The sequence below is a fragment of the Melospiza melodia genome, chromosome 6, assembly GCF_035770615.1.
Source record: "Melospiza melodia melodia isolate bMelMel2 chromosome 6, bMelMel2.pri, whole genome shotgun sequence".
In the NCBI taxonomy this organism is placed as follows: Eukaryota; Metazoa; Chordata; class Aves; order Passeriformes; family Passerellidae; genus Melospiza; species Melospiza melodia.
In genome coordinates, this window is record NC_086199.1 from 53,156,957 (window position 1) to 53,162,785 (window position 5,829).

Genomic DNA, 5,829 nt, shown 5'->3' on the forward strand with positions numbered 1-5,829 from the left:
GCACAAGGAAATTAACTTCTTTGCAATTTGATTTGTTTTTCCAAATTTTTTTTTTAATTCATACTTTGAACAAAGCTAGAAATTGAGAAATATCCGCTTACAGAGAAAACAGCTTCACATCAATCAAGAAAACCTCCAATTACCAGTGAAAGCTCATTTCACACTCTATAGCAAGCAAACAAGACCTAAGTTATAATACATGCATATTAGCCCTTATTTACAATTATTATAATCAAGCTTCAAGGTAAGCATCTAGGAGCAATTTTTCTTTCCTGTTGGAGGACATCTATCCATCTGAAACTTGTCTAAAGTCTTAGAAAGTAAAAGCAGATGGACCAAGTCATGGTAAAATGCAGTTTTGTTCCAAGTCCTATCCCTAGGAGAGCTCAGTACCCAAAGTGTGTGAGGAGATACAGGAGCAAACCAAGCACAGTTATATTTATGTACTGTATAGTCCCAGCTTCCTGCAATTTGTGGCTCATAGCCTGAGCCAGGCAATGCCTCTTGTTCTTGTATTGGGAAAGAGAGTAAGTGAATACTCCCAAGGCTTCTTCTGAAAGTAAACAGCTGGGCATCACAGGCACACAGGCATCCCACACCATTTCCTCCTCTCTTGCCTCTGAAATAGGTAAAACTGTGGGTGAATTCCCACAGGGATGCAGGGAGAAGAGAAAGCAAAACTCTTCTCATTGCTGTCAGGGAAAGGACAAGAAGAAACAGGCCTGAGCTGAAATATAGGAAATTCTGGTAGAATATTTTTTAAGTCTTGGTTTGGTTTTCTGACTTTTTTTTTTTTTTTTTGGTGTGTTTGCTGGGCTGGATTTTGGTGGGTTTTTCGGGTTTTTTGTGGGTTTTTTTTTTTTTTTTTAAACCTAAAGTATGATCGAATGCAGGAACAGGTTGCTGATGTGGCTGGATCTGTTTGAGCAGGGGCTGAACTGGATGAACTCCAGAGATGCCTTCCACCCTCATACTCAGTGAAATACCCTTGGATAGCAAATAGTTGTGTGTTGCAAAAGGTGCAGACTCAAAGAATTTGTATTCTTTCTGGCTTGAACCAGAACCTGAAACTTCAACTTCTGCAGCCCAAGCTCTTGTACCCTGGAGGGTTGACTGCTGTTAGGCCAGAAAGTCACATAACTTGAGTCATTCTCCACAGCTTCACAATTCAGACATTCCCCCAATATGTGTATAAGACAATTACCTGATATGTTTATCTTTAGTTGTCATGCATGAACAAGAAAACAATCTTTGAAATGGGGGCTGTTCCAGCAAAAAGGTCTCTTTTTTTTCCCTAAAACCTTTTGTGTAGCAGATGTTTGTGCACCAGCAGTTTGTCATCAACAGAACCTGAATTTTTCAGCTACAAAAGTACAAGCAAAGACTTGAACTAGAAGTTGTAATGAATATAAGATCAAAACAATGTCTTTGCTCCTGCAGTATATAGATTATAAGTAGGCAAAATAATACATAAAGAAGGAAAGAAATAGAAGCTTTTTAGAGGTCTGCAAAATTCAAGCACCCAAACTGGGCTTCACCACAAAAATCTTGGGTGCTGGATAACTCTGTGACCCTACAGTAGCACACACGAATAACAACTAAATTGCACATCAAAGACAGTTTTAATCAGATTTTGAAGAAAAAAAGAATAAAGGTTACATGTTTGGTCCCAAGACAGGTTAGCTGGGTATTGAGTTGTCCCCTTGTTCACTCCTGCTGCTGTCAAATCCACCTGCTATGGTCTTTCCCTTTTTTTGTAAACTGTAAAATCATCAATGGTTGCTAGTAATCACACCTTGTCCTTCTTAAACACCATATAATCAAATTTTCATTTCAGTTAACAGGAACTGTCTTTGTTTGTGAGTACCTGCTCCCATGCTAATTGGATCAAGCAGTTCAGAAGTTACAGAAAATTTCAAGCAGTTACAGAAAATTCAAGCCCCTCTGAATATGAACCAGAATTTCCTGGAGTGCCAAACCAACCTAATACATTTATTTTATACTGGCAGTCCTAACCTGTGGCACCTTTAAATGCAGAAGATATGCAGGGGGAAGGGAGGAACAGTTGCAGGTGAACCCCAGTTGGGAAATGTGCCCTGAACACCTCTGCAGATGAACCAGTTGTTAGCACAAGAGCTGAGCAAACCAGGAGCGGGAGCCACAGCATGAGCTGGGCCTGCTCTCTGCAGTGCTCATCCCCCTGTGCCTCAGGGGAACATCTTTCTGCCCTTTCATACACTGCTGAAGCTGAAGAAGAGTAGGAAAAAAACCTAGAGAACCTCAAAGTCCAAGGTAGCCACAACTGGATGATGTTTATTTTGGCTAAGTTCTTCTTTACTGTCAACATCTCCTAGGCTTTTTGAAGGAAGGAATCTTTTTCTTTCTTGAAGATTGAAATAAAATTAATATCAATAAAAAGTCCCTATATTTCTTTGGTAATTTCATTTGAAATTTAACTGCTACTGCTTACACCTTGTAGGGGGGGAGATGTCTCTATGGGAATTGCATGCAGAGACCAGGTTCTTGAACACAAAAATAATCCATACCCTAAATTGCTGGATCAATCCTGTAAACACAAACATGCTTGCCTTCCCCACTTCCCAACTTAATTTTTTCATTTATTCCTATTTAATTTTATTATTTTTCTGTCTGGGTGGGGGGAGGGGGGCTGGAGCAAAGAATGTTTCGACTATTGACCTGAGACAGTCTCCTGGAAATAATCTAACAGCAGGGAACAGCAAGTCCTTTTCAAAACCAACGAAGCAAAAAAATGCTGTTGACCAAGCTATTGTGAGAACTTTGAGGAAGGGGAGGGGGGAAAATTATGAAAAAGAAGAAAAAGAGGGGACAAAACTGCACCTTAGACTCATACTTACTATCTCCTTTAGAAGAAGCCCACATTTTTCCAAGGCCATCACTTTTATGAGATCTCTGTTGTAACTACCCCTGGTTCCAGAGAGATGCTGTTTTTAGCAGCAGTCGGATGTCATGCTTAGGTTTATGAATGCAGGGGTTTTGCTCACACGGTGCAGTGTTCCACAGCCCTGGATTTCCCTTGATCTGTCTCTCCTCACAACAGCCTGTGGTAGCTTGGAAAGACAAGACAGTATTTCTGTAGAGCTAACACCTGTTTATGTCCCTCTTCAGGGGAGCTCCATGGATTCTCACTGCCTGAGACATGACAATTCTGAAGTCTTCACATGTTATTTAAATGTATTTTAATTGGGCATAGCTAAGAGGAACAAACAAGCAAGCAAACAACAAACCATATTCCCAGTCCTAATGAGATCAGCAGCATTGCCAGGACCATGTTCCCTGTGAAATTATGGCCTTGGAGAGGCCTTGAGGGTGAGGAGGACCTTGCTCAGATATGTTTTGTTACTTTAAGATGCTACTGCCCGTCCCAGCTGGGCCAAGCAGTACAGCAAAGTTGGTCCGAGGAACACACATAGTACAGATAATAACAATTTGCTTTCTACAGATGCTTTTTTCTCTACAAAAAGCCCTTTTGTTTTAGAATTATAATGGACAATACTGGTATGTTGTTGAATCTGTTCCTAACAGTAGTTAAAAACATAACAAAGTACCTATAAAAGTTCTCAAATAAACAATGCTTACATTCTTAAAGAACTTCAGAAAGACTGTAAGTGATGGTTGTATGAGAGAAACTTCCCACTCAGGATTGGTTTTGTTTGTGTTTAATGATCTTTGGTTCTTTTTGCTGATCCTTCATTCTTTTTGTGCATGTGCACAGGCACATGGAATGTCTTCTCACTCAAATACAAAATCCTCGATGTTAATTCATCTTTTGAGCTAATGCATTTCCACTGAAAGCCAAGAGATGGAAATTATTATTGTTGGGGATGACAGTTGGGGCCCCCTTCAGGACCCCATAGCAATGGGTTTGACTTTCCTGATTCCTCATCATTTCCCCCAGATCAGGCCCACTAATCTAAACTATAAATAAACAAAGGGAGGTTATTGTTTGTGAGCATTAGAAAGTCCAAAACTGAAGCTGTGTATGAAGTCTGGCTTTTATTTATGGTATTTGTTGGTGAAACAGACGCTGGTTTCCCACCACTTCATAAAGAAAAGCGAAGTCCTGCTCTGAACTGACAGAAATCATCTATTCTTTTTACTCAGATGTAGCCATTACTCACACTGAGAAACTTTGTGAATAGGTTAGCACATATTTACATTTTTAACTATGATATCACACTTCGGGATTCTTTCTCTAAGGACAAATTCCATGCTTATTTCAAGAAGTAAAAACCAAAATGGAAGAAGTAGGTTTTAAGAACTTTATATAGTTATCTATAAAAGAAATTTCCTCTACTGTATCAAAGGCAGATGTTCTGCAGAAACACCAGCACCAATGTGCAGGGAAAAAAATCTGAACTATTGATGAAATAGTGAGGATACTTTTCCCCATGTTTAGATATCAAATAAATCGCTAAGGAAATGTAATGAAAAAAAAAAAAAAGAAAAAAGAAAAAGACTAAACAAAAAAGCCACAAACCACCTTTTGGAAGGAAAGCAAGCATGTGTAATGGAAGCCCAAAGGGTAATCTATTCAGAAGCTGTAAGTGCTGAAAATGAAGGCTTAGAATGAGAGCAGCTCTTCAGCCATAACGCTACTGTCACGAACAGAAAGCTATAATCTTTTTTTCCTATGTTCTCATTATTATCCAAGCACTAAGTGTCAGTTAAGAAGATGTAAGAGAGCAGGAATTTTCAGTGGGGTGGAAATCTTTCGTCACCTGTTTCCTTATGTACAGGAATGTTACAATTTTGTCGTGGCTTTTAACTAATCTTGGGCTTACTGCTACTGTGACAACCTTTTAAGGAGTCAGAATGTGAAATGAAATGATACTGTTACACTCTAATAGACTGAAAGGACTTTCTAAACCTAAAATAGCAGTTTCAATATTAACACTGGAAGGGTTGAAGCCCATATCTGTGATGAAATTGTGAAAGAAGAAGAAGCAAATATGCTAGCAACCAGGAAGAAACACCACTTCAAGCTTCTGGTAGGTAAAATGCAACTGCCTGGAGTCAAAGAATTAATTTACTTACAGATTTTCTCATTAGTACTAGAAGGAATATTATATTTTTACCTATTTTACAGAAGTTAAAATAGAAGCATTGCAAAGGGAAATGATTTATGAAAAAGGTTCTCCTCATCCACCATCTGTCATTCTTTCACAATATAGCTCCTGCAACAATAGTCTCAGAGGTGTTCAAAACACTGTTTAGGAATAAAATATTAATCAGAGCAAGAAAGAAAACAAAATATATCCATGAGTTAGCAGTCAATTTCAACCTGTTGTTTGTTTCACTGCGTAACCAGATGTCTACAAGGTTTCAGAGCTAAGGCAGATTATGGATTTTAGTAGGATACCTGACTTTTGAGCTGACCAGAGAAGAAATTTGGATTCACTGTATTCAAAAGTGAAAAGACTGTTTGGCTGCAATCCCTAGGATGTTTACAACCTTTTTTTCCTTTTTAAAAGGATGCAGGAAATGATAAATATTGCGGTACTTTAATTTAAATAGCATTTATTCACTGCTTCCATGAGACATAAATGTACTTGACCAGAAGGGAATAAAATGGCTTTGCCTGTCCTAGAAGGATAAAAAGTTGAGCTCACACAAAAATTTGTAGCTCAAGATAAACCATGCTCAAACAGACAAAAGTAGAAATTCTCTTTGGGAGTAACTTCTTACCAAGTTTCTATATTCAGGGTCTTCTACTTTGTTTAGTTAGACCTAACACAGGACAATCCATTATATTTTACTGCAGATACTAGATTTGTCATCCACTATTTA